Source organism: Pelobates fuscus, chromosome 12 (genome assembly GCF_036172605.1).
Source record: "Pelobates fuscus isolate aPelFus1 chromosome 12, aPelFus1.pri, whole genome shotgun sequence".
NCBI classification, from domain to species: domain Eukaryota; kingdom Metazoa; phylum Chordata; class Amphibia; order Anura; family Pelobatidae; genus Pelobates; species Pelobates fuscus.
Genome location: NC_086328.1, coordinates 77,788,923 through 77,808,786, shown reverse-complemented (window position 1 = coordinate 77,808,786; position 19,864 = coordinate 77,788,923). Strand labels below are relative to the sequence as shown.

Sequence of the window (19,864 nt, the reverse complement as noted above, 5' to 3'; positions counted from 1 at the left end):
GTAAAAACTAAAGAAAATAAAAATGTTACCTGCGCTTTCTCCTTAATCCCTATGTATATTTAGACAAATGGAGGTCATTTAGTTGCTCCAATGGCCATTGGAGGGAATGCCCGCCTGCCAACGTCAAGGCAGACCCCCCTAAGCGGGTCCTAACACTGACCCTTCAGCCTGCTTCCTTGAGCTTCTGGCAAAAATATCTCTAATGAGACAGGGGTATTTTTTATATACACCCCTATACTTATTAACCCTTAATAGGGAACACATGGGATGGGCAGCAGCATTGTAACCAGGCTGTGTGATACAAAGTAAATACAAATACAAAAAGAGAAGTCCTGCGCTTAAGCAGCAAGGACTACAATACACATCAGCCCCAATATATAGTAAAAACCAAAGAAAAGAAAAATGTTACCTGCGCTTTCTCCTTAATCCCTATGTATATTTAGACAAATGGAGGTCATTTAGTTGCTCCAATGGCCATTGGAGGGAATGCCCGCCTGCCAACGTCAAGGCAGACCCCTCTAAGCGGGTCCTAACACTGACCCTTCAGCCTGCTTCCTTGAGCTTCTGGCAAAGATATATCTAATGAGACAGAAGATGGAATCTATTTCAACAATTATTCCAAACATCAGTGCGGGGGATTGGATGACATCAATCGACCTAAAAGATGCGTACCACCAGATCCCAATCAACATGGGGCATCGGAAGTTCCTCAGGTTTTGTGTTTTTGGAAGTCACTACCATTTCCGGGGTCTCCCATTCGGATTAAGCCTGGCTCCGAGAACATTCTCAAAGGTGCTTATCGCATTAGTCGCAGTAATCAGAAAGAAAGGGATGGAGATATACCATTACTTGGACGATTTTCTGATTATAGGACCATCCAGCCAGACGGTAGCACTCCACACCAAGTGGGTCGTGAATATACTCGTGAAACATGGGTGGAAACTAAACTTGGAGAAGAGTATGATGGTTCCCTCTCAGAAGATTATATTCCTGGGGGCTACCATAGATACAGTAATCGGGCAAGTGAATCTATCAGTGGAAAGAATGGAGAGGATTCAGACAAAGATAAGGAATCGTCACTACAAGAGTTGCATTACAGCACGGGAATTTATGAGCCTTATAGGTTCCCTTACATCAACTATAGGCCTGGTGAAATGGGCACAGTGGAAGATGCGCCCGATCCAGTCGCAGTTTCTGCGAGAATTCAAGACGCAAGAGGAAAACTGGGATCGAAACATTCCTATTTCTCGAAGAACATTAGACGACCTGACTTGGTGGGAGAATACCAAAAACCTTGCTGTGGGGTTTCCCCTGGAGGATCCAACTTGGATCACGGTAACGACAGACGCAAGTATATGTGGTTGGGGTGCACACTTAGAAAGGGATTGGATTCAAGGATCCTGGACTCGGAGAGAGAGCAAGCTACACTCAAACCTAAGGGAACTGAGAGCAATTTTATATGCCCTGCAAGGGTTTCAACACGTAATATCGAATTCTTGGGTGAAGGTCCAGACGGACAACAGAGCAGGGGCCTCATATGTAAACAGACAAGGCGGAACCAAAAGCAAGGCTCTGTTACGAGAAATATCTCCATTGATGGAATTTGCTCAAGACAAATTGCAGGGCCTGAAAGCAGTATATCTACCTGGAAAAGAAAATGTTCTGGCAGACTATTTGAGCAGAACAAAAATTCTTTCGGGAGAATGGCAATTGAACCCAGAGGTTTTTCAACAGATAGCATCAAGGTGGGGCACACCCCAGGTCGATTTGATGGCTTCGTATCGGAATGCTCAAGTCCCGAAGTTTTTTTTTCTCTGAAGGCAGAATATCAGTCAGCAGGACAAGATGCCTTTTCCCATCATTGGGACTTCGATCTGGGGTATGCATTCCCTCCCCTGCCTATGATTCACAGGTTGTTGAGGAAGATTCGGAAGGAAAAGAAGACAGTGATTGCTATACTTCCGAGTTGGCCGAGAAGACCATGGTTCCCCCTCCTGAACAAGATGTGCGTGGGTCCTCCATGGCCTCTTCCTCTAAGAATGGACCTGTTGATACAAGGTCCAGCGGTGCATCCCAATCCGAACCAATGGAACTTGGCGGCATGGCTCTTGAAAAGCAGAGACTTTTAGAGCAAGGAGTACCAGAGCCGGTGGTGAATACTTTGCTGAAATCCAGAAAAAGTTCTACATCTGCATGTTACCACAGGATATGGGATGTGTTTCGTGAATGGGCGAATAATAAGTCCAAGAATTTCCTACAGCCTTCGAATTTGGATGTTCTGGAGTTACTCAACGAATGTCTAGAAAAGGGCTTAAGCTTAAGCACTCTGAAGGTGCAGTCATCAGCCCTATCAGCCCTGTGTAACACCTCCTGGGCATTAGACCTCATCATTGCGAGGTTCTTTAAGGCACCTCCTTCTAGAAACTATGCTCCTCCTTGGGATCTTCCTTTGGTACTGGATGTGTTGTCAGAAAACCCCTTTGCTCCGTTGGATGAGTTGGGTATTATTAATCTGACGTACAAGACTTTGTTCTTGGTGGCAATCACGACAGCAAAAAGAATGTCGGAGATTCAAGCCTTCTCCAGTGATTCTGACCACATTCAGGTCTTTCATGATAGAATTATCCTAAGACCTAAAATGGAATTCCTACCAAATGTTGTTTCTAGTTTTCATTTGGCTCAACAAGTGGTTCTACCTTCCTTTTACCAGAACCCCTCTTCTGCGGAAGAAGCTAAGCTCCATCAGTTGGATGTGAGGGAGTGTGTCATGAAATATATTGAGGTCTCAAACAAGTTTAGAAAATCGGAGCAATTGTTTATTATCCAGTCAGGATACAGACAAGGGGAGGCGGCATCTACAGCTACTTTAAGGCGTTGGGTTTCTAATACCATCATTATGGCATATAAACTAAAGAAAATATCTCCTCCGGAAAAGATAAAGACGCACTCTACGAGAGCATTGGCCACCTCCTGGGCTAATTGGGCAGAGGTTACTTCTGATGACATATGCAGGGCAGCCACCTGGTCGTCACCTATAACCTTCATCAAACATTACAAACTGGATGTGGTCCCTTCCTCATCATCCTTCGGTAGAGGGGTTTTGTCCTCAGTGAATCTATCGTGAATAAATTCTCCTTTGCAGCATGATATTGGAGTCTCGTTTTTTATTTACCCTCCCTTGATTACGGAGCTTGGGTATTACCCATTAGTGATGCTGCCATGAATGGCCAGGAATATAGAAAATTTTCTCCATACTTACCGTAATTTTCTTTTCCTGGCTATAATTCATGGCAGCATCAGCAACCCTCCCAATAATTTTTTTTTTAAAGCTTTATACTAGACTGTGGGTTGGAAGGAGGAGGGACCTTTTAAACCTATAGTCTGGTTGATTAATTGATTGATTGTTTCCTGTCCTGTTCAGGGGCGGAGCTAACCCATTAGTGATGCTGCCATGAATTATAGTCAGGAAAAGAAAATTACGGTAAGTATGGAGAAAATTTTCTATTATAAAACTTGGCTCACAGATAAAAAAAAAAGTGAGGAATCTTTTTCAAATTTGCATATGTCTTTATCTGAACAAGAGAAAATAAATAAAGATAATCCAAATTCAAACACTTGTAAAAAATTATGCAAATTCAAAATCAAATTAAAATCAAACTTCAAGAAAAAATAAATAGAAACTTAATGATTTGAAAGCAAAATTGGTATCTAAATAATAATAAAATTGACAAACTCCTCTCTAATAAGTTAAAATTCAAAAAGAAGAATAGTGGAAAATGTATTCATACTTACCGTAATTTTCTTTTCCTGGCTATTATTCATGGCAGCATATACACATGGGTTAGCTCCTCCCCTTACAGCCAATCGGACAGGATTAAACAAATTCTTATATAAAAGGAGGATCCAGAGAAGAGACCCTCAGTCAGTAACAAGCACTTACAGAAGAATTAGACCTATAAGGGTGGGTTGATATGCTGCCATGAATAATAGCCAGGAAAAGAAAATTATAGATCGAGAACCTGAAACTCTTCAACCGAATCCTGGTATTCTGAGCCAGATGATTCTGAGGATACCAGTCTCTGTCTTGGTCTTTTCACGGACTGCTTACTTGCCTCCATGGCCTCTGAGATGCCCTGAGCCACCTCCTGTCTGATCCAAGTCAGGATATCTGGTGACTGAGTGGGTGTTAAGGCTGCTGGAGTGGCCACTTTCTGCAAACAGTTTAAGCACAGCTGTTTGCCTTCCAATACTTTCCCATCACATCCTGCACAGGGGTCTGACTTCTGTCTCCTCTTTCGTGGGGGAGATGAGAGACTGTTCTCCATTACTAAAAGTAATATAAGAAACTGTTAGTAGATGGAGAGTCAAAAACCTCATTAACGTTATAAATATATATAAAATATATATGGAATCCCACTCTCCTGAACAGGGTAAAGGGTTCCTACTAGTAGAGGTCATAATGGGCTAACTACAATAAAGGCAAACTACAGAAAAGTATATAAACGTAAAAATATCACCACAGTAGATAATGTGTATAAGTGACAAAGTATATACTTATCTCAGCATTCAAGTAAGACAGCCTCCCAGGTCATCACCCAGATCAGATGACCTTTACACAGCAAAATACAAGACAACAGGAATATTTGGGATACGGCTGAGAGATCTACAATTGAAAAACAAAAGTGTACATAGTGTAAATCTACATTAAATATTTAGTAAGTGATCATGAAATGCACTCACGAAATGTAGATGAAAATATAGCGTTCTAGGGTGCCTCCCCCGATTATAATGGGGGGCTGGTGCCTTTCTCCACTTGCTCCAAACGATAAGTGAAAAAACAGGACTTCCAAGGTAGTGGAAAAAATGAAACAATTTATTAAGGATGAAAAATCACCCAGCAATAAAAGTAGAAATACAGGCTTAAAAATGAGGTCCTACGCGTTTCGTTCACAAACTTCCTCAGGGACCAGAAAATTTAAATTACACGCAGAAGTGACAGAATGAAAAAATACAGCCTACTCCCACCCTCCCTCCAGTCCTGTTTTATAGGGCTAACCCCTAAGTTGATTGGTGATGGTCTGGGCGTCCTCCTTTGTTTCCTCCCTCATTGGTGGGATAGTAGATCATATCCAGCTGATTTCTTTCAATATTAGTTGGAATTCCCGCGTTCCATAACGGCCGAAAACCGGAACCGGAAGTGAACCTTCACTTCCGCGTTCCACTGAATCATGCGTTCCAGCAGGGAAATTCGAAGAGGTTGGAATGTGTAATAATGTGGCCATCTAGTGGTTGCCAGGAGAACAGTCCCAGAAAATAGGAGTTTTAAACAGTAATGAATCTATCAAGAGAAAACATAATATCGGCAGCAAAATGGAGAAATGGGTTTATGCAACATAAATCACTTGTGCTAAAGTGCCCAATAGATATCAATGCAAAATACAATTTATTTATAATTTTATATTGAAATAACAGAGTTATAATATATGAATTTAAAAAATAGTACATACATCTATAAAGATAACTTTTACTAAAGTGCCCTGTTTATACTCATATATATTCAATTTCATTTAGAATTATTTAAAGTTATAGTATATGCAAATTAAAGTTATAATATATATGAATTTAGAAAAATAATAATAATAATATACACGTCTATCTTCAAAGTACTCTTCGTATATAAGCGTGTATTTATCCTAGTGAAACACCCTTAGTTGGGTGATTGGAAAGAGTGATATTGGCAGCTATTTTCTTCTTTGGGGAAATATATGTAGAGTTATAATGTGGGGGCTTCAATCAAATGCCCCGTAGATATTAATATAAATTTAATTAGAATAGCCCAGAATCATAATATATATGCATGAAAAACTTTTTATATCTATTTCAGAAAAATCCCATCATCCCCATCTTTTACTTTCTCCCGAAGACTCATAAACGTCTCCCCAATCCACCAGGCCGCCCGATTATAAGCGGGATTAATTCGATCACTGCTAATCTATCTGCTTTTGTAGACTCGTTTTTGCAGAAATATGCTCAAAACTCACCTTCTTATGTTAAAGATACAAAATCGTTTTTACAAGAAATTGAAAACATTGAGTGGGATCCGGAATATAGTTGGGCTACTCTGGACGTTACATCCCTATACACAGTTATTAGTCACTCGTTAGGGCTAGAGGCGATAGATCATTTCATGGCCCAAGACCCTGATTTACCACAGGACCTAAAAACGTTTATTTTATTTGCTGTTAAATTTATTTTAGAGCACAATTATTTCTTTTTTAATGGTAAGTTTTATTTACAGATCACGGGGACCGCCATGGGCACCAGGTTTGCCCCCAGTTATGCCAATACCTATGTTCGCAGATGGGAAGAGCTATTTGTGTGGTCTGGGCATGACTGGAGGGAAAGCCTGGTGCTCTGGCAGCGTTATATTGACGATGTGATTATTATTTGGAAAGGGTCTTATAGTTCGTTTTCTGAGTTTGTTAAATTTTTAAACTCCAATCAATATAATCTTATCTTCACCCCAGTTTGGAGTAAAGACACAATTAATTTTCTAGACCTCACATTGTTCAACGAAGCCGGTCAGATACGCACTAAATGCTATTTCAAGCCAACTGATGGCAATGGCTTTGTACATCAGGATAGCTGTCACCATAAGCCGTGGCTCAATGGGATAGCTAAAAGTCAATTCACAAGACTCAGACGCAATTGTTCACATGATCACGACTTTCACACTCAATCACATCATATCAAAAAGAAATTACTAGAGAAGGGATACAAGAGAAATGCCTTAGAAAAAGAAATCCGCCATTTAACACAAATTAAAAGGAACACGCTATTGGAGGACAAACTCATCTCTGACACCACAGGTAATCGATTTAGATCTGCTTTTTTTGTAAATCTTTATTTTTGCAGTGCTTATGGTAGTTACATGCTTACATATGGTACCCCAACGGCATTCCATACGTAGGTTTCAAAACATTTGTTACATTGGGTAATAGAGAAACAGAGCACATTTTTTTTGATTAGGTAATACAAAAGGATATCGATCGATTAAGAATATTACTTTAACATTTACGTTGAGTGTCCTCGCTTTAAAGTGTAAACGATTCTTTGTTTGTTTGGTAGGCAGGATAAGTATCAAGATGGTTGCAAAATATTGAACAAGCTAATTCAAGCTAACTTGGAGTGTGTCTGCTGTTCCAACATATATAATAGTGATTAAACATTGGTTGACAATTACTGCGATGTAGTTAATATGTGGGTGAAATACAGCAGACATGTCAGGTGTTAATTAAGTAGATTAGGCAGATAAGTGAACAGTCAGCAAGACTGAATAGGCAGTATACTGAACCCCCTAGGCTTTCAAAACATAAAGGGCATGCCAAACTGAGTGTGCATACAGATTAGTGTGTCATGCATAGAGAAGTAGACAACATGCATATACTATTAACTGACGCTAATGAGTGCTAGGTATCCCCCCCTCGCCCCCCAATTACTCGTACAGTCCAGGGTTATAGATTAACTTTGTGTTGCAATGAGACTTGCTTTCAAAGTGTTCTCTTGTGTATCTCAATAGTCTCTGCTTGGTTTGGACTCAGCGTGTTCCCGCCGCAGGTCAGCTGCCTGTGTGTGGCGTGTCTCCGTCAGGGTCGCTCGGCAGGGTACCTCTGGATCGTGTTATCAGAGTAGTGACCATTTGCAGTTCAGGGTCCTGCTGTCTGTTCTGTGTGGCCGATGTTTGTCTGTTTAGCCTCCTTCCCCGCTGCCAGTCGCGGTCTTTTCCCTCATCCCTGTTCATATCTCAGTTTCGAGGTCTGTGTGGCTCATTTAAACACTGGGGTGTCCGTGGGTGGCTGCAGTAGTGGACTGTGTTGCAGGTGCCTTCAATCCCTCCTGGTTGTTGCCGCTCCGGGTAAGCAGGTAGATGTTAGTTTCAGTACCCGCACACGTGGCCTCCGCCATCTTAGTTTCGAAGTTTCCATTGCGGGTCGGGGGCGCCTTTGCCGCGGCACCCTGGGTGCTGTGTGTTGGTCAGGGCTCAAGGGTGAGGACCGGGATCACCCCCCCGGTCCAAAGGGGGGGGGACGGAGCCGGTTCCTCGCGGGTCTGGCTCTTGGCGGAGCACCGTTAGGCGGGATAGCTGGGCAGCGGCCGTCTGCCTCACTCACCGCCGGAGTAGGCCTCTGTGTGCCAGTGAGGTTTCTTCCTCCAGGGGACTAAAACCCATTCAGGTCAGCCTCGCCCTGGTTCTGGTGCTCTCCACCCGGTAAGGGCCGCCGTCGCTGAACGTTTTTCACGCTGGAAATCTTAATTTTGTAGCTTAATTAGGCTGCAGTTGCTGGAGCTGGTCTTGCGTGCGACCATCCAGGTCGGCGGTCCGGCCCCGCCCCCCAAGATCTGCTTTTTTGACTCAATACAACACTGACCATAGGAAGATCAAAAAGGGAATACAGAATCACTGGTCAATACTGTTGCAAGATCCAGTGTTGGGAAAACATCTATCCCAATACCCTCAAGTGATCTTCAAAAAGAACCAAAATCTAAAGAATATGCTGGCTCCCAGCTATGCTATTAAAACTTCCCCCACTAATATTAATACAGGATCTTGCAGGGGATGCAATGTATGCAAAGCCTGCAGGACTGTGTCCATTGAAAGATCGGACACCTTTTCCAGTTACATCACTGGGAGGATATACCACATCAAATCAGATATCAGCTGCCACACGGACTTTGTAGTTTATTTACTGCAGTGTCCGTGTGGCAGACAGTATGTGGGTCGTACCACAAGAATTTTAAAAGTTCGTATACTTGAGCACCTGAATAACATCAAAAGGGGTTAACTACTCATTCGGTTTCTGCCCATTGCAGCACATGCCCTTCCTTTTCATGGAAACAGTTCAGATGTATAGGTATCGAGAGAGTCGCCCCCCCATTGGCGTGGGGGTGATAGGATTAAGAACTTATCCCAAAGGGAAACCTTTTGGATTCATCAATTGCAAACTTTGGAGCCAATGGGATTGAATGTGGATATCGATCTGGTCTGTTTCCTATAAAGAATAGTGGCTTTTGGTCTGCCTGTACATTTATTCATTGGTAGATTAATATTTGTTTCTCTCCCCTTTTCCCTTCCAAGAGGTAGTGGTATGGACTCATGTTCTTATACCACACTTCGTATACATTGCGGAAATGGAATAAGGTTGTTCATAATTGGTTCCATTATCCAATTAAGGATGTTTTTTTGTGAGGAATATACATATATAAATAAAGAGTATGTTAAAGGTGGATGTGTCCAGCATGTTTTTCATGCATATATATTATGATTCTGGGCTATTCTAATTAAATTTATATTAATATCTACGGGGCATTTGATTGAAGCCCCCACATTATAACTCTACATATATTTCCCCAAAGAAGAAAATAGCTGCCAATATCACTCTTTCCCATCACCCAACTAAGGGTGTTTCACTAGGATAAATACACGTTTATATACGAAGAGTACTTTGAAGATAGACGTGTATATTATTATTATTATTTTTCTAAATTCATATATATTATAACTTTAATTTGCATATACTATAACTTTAAATAATTCTAAATGAAATTGAATATATATGAGTATAAACAGGGCACTTTAGTAAAAGTTATCTTTATAGATGTATGTACTATTTTTTAAATTCATATATTATAACTCTGTTATTTCAATATAAAATTATAAATAAATTGTATTTTGCATTGATATCTATTGGGCACTTTAGCACAATTGATTTATGTTGCATAAACCCATTTCTCCATTTTGCTGCCGATATTATTATGTTTTCTCTTGATAGATTCATTACTGTTTAAAACTCCTATTTTCTGGGACTGTTCTCCTGGCAACCACTAGATGGCCACATTATTACACATTCCAACCTCTTCGAATTTCCCTGCTGGAACGCATGATTCAGTGGAACGCGGAAGTGAAGGTTCACTTCCGGTTCCGGTTTTCGGCCGTTATGGAACGCGGGAATTCCAACTAATATTGAAAGAAATCAGCTGGATATGATCTACTATCCCACCAATGAGGGAGGAAACAAAGGAGGACGCCCAGACCATCACCAATCAACTTAGGGGTTAGCCCTATAAAACAGGACTGGTGGGAGGGTGGGAGTAGGCTGTATTTTTTCATTCTGTCACTTCTGCGTGTAATTTTAATTTTCTGGTCCCTGAGGAAGTTCCAGTTTGTGAACGAAACGCGTAGGACCTCATTTTTAAGCCTGTATTTCTACTTTTATTGCTGGGTGATTTTTCATCCTTAATAAATTGTTTCATTTTTTCCACTACCTTGGAAGTCCTGTTTTTTCACTTATCGTTTGGAGCAAGTGGAGAAAGGCACCAGCCCCCCATTATAATCGGGGGAGGCACCCTAGAACGCTATATTTTCATCTACATTTCGTGAGTGCATTTCATGATCACTTACTAAATATTTAATGTAGATTTACACTATGTACACTTTTGTTTTTCAATTGTAGATCTCTCAGCCGTAACTACAATAAAGAATTTAAAATAATTCTCTTAGAATATACAAAGCAAACTATCACAATAAAGGGATAAATGTTTAACAGAAATACACAAACCTGTGGCAAAGAATAGAAAGGATCCCAGAGTCTTAGATTTTCTTTTAGATAATCCAATGCAAGTTGTACAATAACTGAATCCACAACAACCTGGCAATCCACAACAACCTGGCAATAGACAAGGATGCCCCCTGGCGCCATTCCTGTACATATAATTACCATAGAACCACTAGCAGCTTTAATTAGACAAAATGATAAGATCAAAGGTATACACATTTTTTCAGAACAATATAAAATCACTTTATATGCAGATGATGTTTTACTAACTCTATCCAATCCAGTAGAATCCATTGCGCATGTATTAAACTTCATTTCAGAATTTGGCAAATACTCAGAATATAAATTAAACATCAACAAAACCCAAATAATAACTTTTAATAGGCTTTCAATACAACTGAGGCATCTAAAGGATAGATATAACTGGAATTTTCAAAATGACAAGATAGATTATCTAGGCATACAAATAGGATCAAATATAGATAAAATCATAGAAGATAATTATAAGAAATTATTACTTTTGGCTAAAGAGAACTTCAATAAATGGAAGATGATATAAATCTCTTGAATTGGGCGTATTAACACTGTTTCGGCATATGTTTTACCAAAATTAACGTACCTTTTTCGAACAATACCTATAAGAGTACCTGTGTCAATACTTTTATAGTTTAAAAAATGATTTATGAAATTCATTTGGGGAGAGAAAATACCAAGAGTTTCATATAATACGTTAACTAAAAGAGTAGATAAATGTAGAATAAATTTCCCCAATATTATCGAACTACATGATTGTACTATATTTACTCATTTTATGAAATGGGATAATTTTATCAATTTAGATTCAAGCTGGAAAATTATGATAATGAAATCAGAATTAAGTACATCTTTTTTTTAATCTGGCTTGGATCGGCTCTGAACATTATAAAAATGTTACATCCTTAAATAATAATAATAATAATAATAAAAAATAATAATAATAAATGACACAATTATGTCTCTGAAAATCTATAAAAAGAAATTGGGTATATTTAATGAACTAGTTCTTACTGCACCTATTGAAGTTCTTCAGTTTTATATTAAAGATATACTGAAGTTCTTACGGTTTATATTAAAGATATAATTTTATATTAAAGATCTAAATGGATAGAATGCAATATTCAGAAATTAATACAAATTGCCCCCCAAGGGAAAATAAAATTATTTATAGATATTCAAAAACAAGCTGGATTACCTGACCAGTAATGGCTTAATTATGCCAAATTAAAACATCTGATTGATAACCAGGCTATTAAGGATCATCCAGAATTTGAAAATATTATTAGTAATCATTATAAAAACAAATAAATCATAAAAACTATGTTTTTAATTAAAAATCTAAAGGATACAGTGAAACCAAAATCCATAATTAAATGGGAAAGCGACAAAAATAAATCTTTCACAATGAACAAATAACAAATTGGGAGACAAATTTATAAGAATTAAAAGAACAACTCATAGTCTTAGCCTACAAGAAACTTACTTTAAAAACACCCACAGATGGTATCTCACTCCACATAGAATTAAGAAATTCAAAACTAGATATTCAGAAAATGTTGGAGATGTGCAAAAGGAAGAGGTACACTTTACCACATGTGGTGGGAATGTGAAGATTTAGCAGGAATTAAGAAGCATATTTCCAACATATTTATACAGCTAGGCATATCCCAAACATCGTTATTGCCCCAAACTTTCCTACTTCATTTAGATTTTCCAAATTGTGACTCTGAACAGAAAACCCTACTTATCCATATTATAATGGCAACCAAACTTATAATAGCCAGAAAATTGAAAGTTCCAACAGCACCATGCTGGTTGGAAATACAAAAACAAATTAATTCTCAAAGACAGATGGAAAAGACATTTTATAGAAATTCTGGTAGGCTTTCCCAACATAACGAAATAGGGAAAAATTGGATTACTCTTTCTTAGAGAAAAAATTAAATAATACCCCGAGAAACAGAAAGTCATACAAAAGATAAAACATATACTGGCTCTAGTTGAACATATCATCCTATCTTAAGAATGCCAGTATACCCTCACGATCCTGAACCACAATACTTTCTCTCACCATCTCTAATCTCCCTCTTTCTTATTTTTTTTTTTCTTTCTGTTAACATGTTGTAAGAATGGAAGTATGAATGAATCATTGAAGTTGGACAAAACATTATCTTAGAATAACGGACTTGGAGATATATAAATCCACACTAATACCCCAATGTTAGTTATATGTGTAACTTAAATTTTGTCAATATTTTGGTATTGTCATTGTATTGTCTTTAATGTAATGTCATTAAAATCTAATAAATATTAAACATAAAAAAAAAGAAATATAGGAGTCCCACCAATCTAAATCATACATTTTCTTCATGGTATTCAAATCGAACCATGGTATAAAAAAACTGAAGAGCTTGAGTTTTTGTCGTATTTAATTTGTAATAGGAGATATTGCCAAATTCTTGCAGAATAGACATCAATGGAGATAATGAGGTCAACAGGTTTTTTTTAAAGAAAGTATGCTGTCTCTGCAAATAAACCAATTTTATGTTCTTTGTCCATTACAGAAATTCCCTCAATGTTAACTGATTGGCGTATCATTTCTGCCAGAGGTTCCATTGCCAACACAAATAAAAGTGGCGACAATTGACATCCCTGTCTCGTGCCATTAGACAATTCAAATGCTTCAGACATGAATCCAGCCACCGAAACTCTAGCTGTAGGCCTGCAATATAATGCAACCACAGCCCTGATGAAAGGATCAGGCAAATTGAAACGCAACAGTACCTCCCTAAGGTAATCCCAATGAATCCTATCGAACGCCTTCTCCGCATCTGAAGAAAGAAGCAGAGAGAGCGTGCAATTCACTCGAATTTGGTGTATCAAATTTATAAATCGGCATGTGCTGTCCGGTGCCTGACGGTTCATTATAAATTCCACTTGATCATTGCTTTTTTTTTTTTTTTTTTTTTTTTTTTTTTTTTCCTTGTTTACTTTTTATTGATTTACAGATGGAAAAATAGGGGTGGGATACAGAAAGGAAAAAGGAGAGTATGAATAGAAGAGGGGATAATGGGCAGCCTTGCCGCGTACCATTGCTAATATGAAAGGATTCAGAGAGGAAGCCTGAGTTAAATACTTTTGCTGATGGGGATTTATATAGGGCCAATATACCCTGTAGAGTCTTTCTCGTGAAGCCCATTTTTAGTAGTGTAGTGCACATATAGTCCCAGCCCAGGCGATCGAACGCCTTTTCGGCGTCGAGAGCTAGCACTATGCCTGCTTGTCTACTTACTTTAGCCCAGTTAATCAGATTTATGAAGTGCCTAGTGTTGTCTCCCGCCTGTCTACCGGGGACAAATCCTGCCTGCTCCTCTGAGATCAGGGCTGGCAGATGCACTTTCAGCCTGGTTGCCCAAAGTTTAGCATAGAGTTTGATATCTGCATTCAAAAGAGAAATGGGTCTGAGGTTTTCGCATTGCGTAGGTGGTTTTCCTGGTTTGGGTAATGTGACCACATGGGCTTCTAGCATCTCTTGGGGGAGGTCTCCGGATTGTTTGATAGCGTTAAAGAGTTTGGTTAAATGGGGTGTAAGTATGTCCGCCGCTTTATGATAATAATAGTTAGATAACCCGTCTGGGCCTGGGGCTTTATGTTTGGGCAAGGACTTAATGGCCTGCCGTATTTCTTCCTCAGTGAATGGGTCATCTAGCTGTGCACTTGCTTGTTGCGTTAGCCGGGGCAAGAGTATATTGTTCAAGAAATCTTCTATGTGTGTGGCATTGGGTTGCGGGATGTTGGGATCGGTTTTTAGATTATATAATTTGTTATAATACAAAGAGAGCTCATTCACAATATCTAGGGGGTTGTATAATTTACCTTTGGTAGGGGAGTCTATGTACGGGATTTTGGATTGTAACTGTTTAGTTTTAAGTCTGTTAGCTAGCACTTTGCCCGCTTTATTACCATATGTGTAGTGTTTAAGTTTTAGCGTTCGTAGCCACCGTTCTGTGGTCACTAGGTCTAGAGCTTGTAGTTTCTTCTGGATGTCGGTTATTTGTGCGGTGACACTTTTGGTTGGGTTTGTTTTGTTTAGAGCCTCTAAAGACCTTAGGTTTAATTGAAGGGTATTACTGGTATCAGCGACACGTTTTTTTTGTGTCGAACCTTCTCTGATGAATATTCCTCGCATGACTGCTTTATGAGCTGTCCATATGGTTTGAATAGGGATGAGGTCAGTCTCGTTATTTAAAAAGTAGTTTCTTGCTTCCCTTATGGTCGTATCAAGGACCTGCTGGTTATCAAGTAGACTCTCATTGAGTCTCCATTTCCCTCTGCCCCTCGCTTGGTACAGGGTTCGGAAGGTGATGTATAGGGGTGCATGATCCGACCATGTACGCTGACCGATCTGAACCTCGTCGACGTTAGCCAAAGTGGCCTTATCCACCAGGCACATATCGATCCTTGTGTAAGTGTTGTGCACTTGTGATAGATATGTGTAGTCTTTTTCTTTAGGATCACTTGATCATTGCTAACCAATGACTGCAACATTTGAGATAATCTATTTGCTAAAATGTTTTAAAATATTTTCGCGTCATTGTTTATCAGTGAAATGTGACGAAAATTTTAGCACGCAATGGGTGCTTTGCCAGTCTTAGGTAATGTAATTATTTGAGCATTCAAATTCTCTTAAGGCATTTCACCCATCTTCCAATACTGTTTAAATAATTAAGTTAAATACGGGTTAAAATGTCAGAAAAAGATCTATAATAAGACATGGTAAATCCATTAGGAATCATACTAATAACATCTTTGATTTCTCTTGGGGATATAGGAGAATTTAATGATTCTAATATGTCTTTAGAAATTTGTCTCAGAGGAACCTATTACAGAAAAGTGCAATTTTTTTTCAAGTGTGGGTTGTATAATATTAGGATCAGAAACCAAATTATAGAGTTTTTTTTTATAATAATTTGCAAATATGTTACAAATTTTTCTAGGATGAGTAATTTTTATACCCTCATTTATCAAGTATTCAATTCTGGACTGGGAGATTCTATGGCGTAACTTTGAAGCTAATAATGAGGAAGCTTTATTGCCTTTTGCATAAAAAGTCTGCTTTAGTCTTTTAAGCATAAGGGCTGTGTAATTCATCCCAAGTGTATTTTTTTTTTTTTTTTTTACATCAAGTATCTCTTCAGCAAGGGATGAAGAAAGATCAAATTTAATCGCCAAATTAAAATTGTACAATTTAGTTTCAAGGTCTTTTAGGTTTTTCGATCTCATTTTCTTTTAAAGGGAAGTTCGCTGAATAAAGTGGCCTCTTTAAGAGTATTACATAAAGAAGTCATTTCAAGATTTGGATCCGAATTTTCCCTGAAATAATTAGAAAGCTCTGTTTCGGCAAGCGATTTATTTTCAAGATCAGTGACTAAATAATCAATTAATCTCCATTGCCTGTCTGTGTTCGCCGAATGGACTCTTCTAGATATAACATTATGGTGGCATGATCAGACCAGTTAATATCCAGAATATCCGAACGTATCTGTCAATCTGCGAATACATATTGTGAATAGGTGAGTATAATGTGTAGTCTCTCTCTCATGTCAAATGCACAACAGTCAAATAGGCCTTGTGAAAAAAGAAATTTAGTACAAAGATTCGCCAATTTTTTAACGTCGCGATTAGATTCTATAACTATATCAATATTGTGATCTAAAACAAAATTAGTGTCACCACCTATAATCATTCCAGAGTGTGTAGGGAACTGCACTCACTCCCACCAATCTGAGCCAGGGTGCTTAGCTGTACCAGAACCAAACACCAGATTCCCACAGAAGTAGTATAATAAAGGAAAGAGGTCCAGGCACTCCTTGGTTCAAAATAGGCAATTTATTGGAACCAAGGCAACGTTTCGACCTTCTGTGTCTTTTTCAAGCTAGCTCGAAAAAGACCAAGAAGGTCAAAATGTTGCGGTGGTTCCAATAAATTGCCTATTTTGAACCAAGGAGTGCCTAGACCTCTTTCCTTTATTATACTACCACCTATAATCAGTCGGCCCTCAACACTTTTGGACACTTTGTTAACAATTTTTTTTTTTTAAACTGAAGCTGATAAGAATTAGGAAAATAAACGTTTGCCAGCATGTACTCTACACTATTTAATAGGCCTTTCCAAATCACGTATCTGCCCTACCGATCAATCGAAACGTCAGTAGTGTGACATGCTATATTTTTATGAAAAAAAATTGAGACACCGTTAGCCTTGCTGCGAAATGTAGTATGAAACTGGGTGGGATAATCCTTCAACAAAACTTTAGGTGAATTATTCAATATAAAATGGGATTCTTGAATAAATATAACTTCGGACCTATGTTTCCTCGTCTCCTCAAATAGCAACCGTCTCTTGTGCGGCGCATTCAAACCCTTATTGTGAAAAATTATGAGGGCTTAAAAACACGACACGCAATATAATGAAGCCATGTAAGCCACGCGAAATGCATACAGACACCATGCCCCGCCTGACTAAAAACCAAACTGTACCATGTATATGTATATTAATATTACCAATAATGACAATTGAAATAAATAAATAATTACAGGCAATATAACATGTTAAACTTAAGTATATGGGCGGAAAAGGGAAAAACAAAGAAACAAACAAAAAAATATAAGAATATAGAAATATTTACAAAAGAAAAAAAAGGGCCAGAGAGTGGGAAAAAAACAAAATACACTTAGAATGACGTTACATATATAGAAGGCGTATGCCTGAAGTTGTGGGAGGGATTTAATGCCTATTTAAACCCAGCAAACCCCCTTACTCACCTGTCTTCGACGATTTCGGAAATTCCCGCCTTCATTTCCGCTTTGCAGACCTCTGACGTCAGTCTGCCGCGACGCTTGTACACAGCCTGCCGGTTTCGTGAGTATTTTCACTCGAACGGTAGCCTCCCGACAGTTTTTCGTCCTAACTGTAAGTACATTCAATATTCTTCGCTATGAGTATTCGTTTTCTGCACATCATTCGGCGGTATGGTTCATTTGCCGTAATACGGGAAATACCTCTCGCAATAGTTCATCATTCGTCAGTTCTCACAGACTCGGCTCTAACCTAATCCTGCAGCAGTTACCGGGAATGTCCGAGCGTGTACTGCTGCTCTGACTTCTCTCCTGCGGTTGTTCTGCTGCTAGGGGTATTTGTGTAGGGTTTGGGGTGGCCGTTTCTTTTAATTTAAGACAGTCGTTCAGTAGCCCGTTTTTGCTGCAATGTCTCTCCCTCACTGTTTTGATACATCCCATGTCTCTCTCTCACTGTTTTCGATCCCCCCCCTCCCCCCCAATTCATCGCCTATTAGGCTTTTAATTATCCAACAGCTGGACATGTTACTGCATTCATTTAACTTGAGCAGTTATACAGCGCTCTTCTAATTAGCAGAGTTTTTACGAAAATGTGTTTTATTTCTGGTTATCACAAATATATACATATGATTCTTACAATTCACAGCAGCTCTAATCCACTTTCAGACCCGAGAACAGCCTAGTGTTGCTCTGAGCACATCACTAGTTCTGGATTTACGGTGGAAATATATTTGTAACTCAGCTGCAGGAAAGAATATCAGCAGTACAGGTAGCAGAAATGAATGTGAGGCCTCAAGAGAAATAAGTTGCAAAGTTATGATGGTGCGTAGGATGAGCCTTCAAGGTCATTAAACCGCATTACCTAGCCAAGAGGGCTGCAGGTAATTTGTCAAGTTCAGTTTATCAACCCATTTACTGTCATTTCACAGGAAATGTATTAACCCTTACAGTGCTGGTAATATTTCAAAAAATAATTTACATGAAGTAGAAATGATTAATCCTGTCAAGCATTATACATTTTAGATAGGGAATAAGTCGCCATGCTCTCAAGGTCCAAATGAGTTTGAAGAATATTAATAGTAAATTTGAGTAGGTATGAAAGTCAGATGCCTCGAAATTAAATGGGTAGGGCACTCTCTAGGTCATCATTGTTATTGGTCGTCCTCAGTATAATCGCAGATGCTCTGACTGTAATGCACACCTTACATTCATCGGCACGCACTTGTAGACACACAGCTTTGCATACTCGTCAATTATGCCGCGCATTACATTACTTACCTATTTAATGATCCTAACATATTCAGCGTAGCATTAAGTCCTATCATTGTCTGATTACCTCGCCTTGTACACCTGCGCAGGCAGGCACATGTGTTACTAGTCGAGTGCATTTAGGTTGGTACTGCAGTTCTGGTGAACAAGCCTCAGCACAGGCAGGTACGCGTTTTTAACGGTACCATGAACGAGATAAAAAAAAAAAAAAAAAAAAAATATATATATATATATATATAGATGAATGAACTCGTATTACATTGCACCACGGGCCCCGAGGGCCATGCTTACGATTCATACACACATTCTAGTTCATACCCGACCATCTGGACCCCGACATGCTCACAGGGCGCTCCAGTTTCGGTCACGCTGTATGATCCTAACTCATTACCACCCACGTTTCGTTCCGTGGCATGTCCTCTTTCACTAACTGACCTTCCCTCTTAGTTAGCAACGGCTGGCTGTCAGGTTCCTAGATGTCCACTAGTTATTATTCCCCCTGGCTTCTTTGCCTTAGGTTAGTGGTCCAGCGAGGCCAACACCCATCCTCATACTTGGAGGTACTACGCCCCTCGGGCCAAATCATAGCTAGCCGCCTCGCATTGTGGCATAGACAGGGCCTCATCTGTCACTCCCATTCTATCTTATGTTTAACTGTCACCGAGAGGCCGACACCCCGCCACAACGTTCAGTGGCCACGCTACCCCCTCGCGCCAACGCATAGATAGAGCCTCTCAAGCCGCTTGGCAAATAGCAGGGCCTCACCTGTCACCAACCTAGAGTAATCGTTTCGCCGCATTGCGGCACTAGCTAGTCAGCCAGCACGCACACACACACTCACTCTTGCACTCCTAGTAAGCTGGGGGAGGGGCGGCATACTACAGACCAGTCGCACATAATCACTATGTTTTAGTTCCAATAACCAATTCAGGTATCCTAGCGCTTTTATTTTCCCGCTTTAGTTTCGTTTGTGAGTTAATTACTCTTACAGTTATACAAACAGTATGGCAGACCTATCATACAAGGCTAATCCTAAGCGTTCAATACGTCGTCACTTACGGGCTAAGGGTCTGCTTGGTACTTAGATAT

The 19,864-nt window shown here is 39.3% G+C and overlaps 1 long non-coding RNA gene across 1 annotated transcript in view; it reads left to right on the top strand.

Moving 5' to 3' along the window:
* LOC134578955 (uncharacterized) overlaps positions 1-19,864 on the top strand; it is a 45,105-nt gene that overhangs the window by 17,911 nt on the left and 7,330 nt on the right. The window contains exon 2 of the long non-coding RNA XR_010086150.1: positions 13,214-13,442. This is a non-coding gene — a long non-coding RNA (uncharacterized LOC134578955). The remainder of the gene's footprint in view (positions 1-13,213; positions 13,443-19,864) is intronic.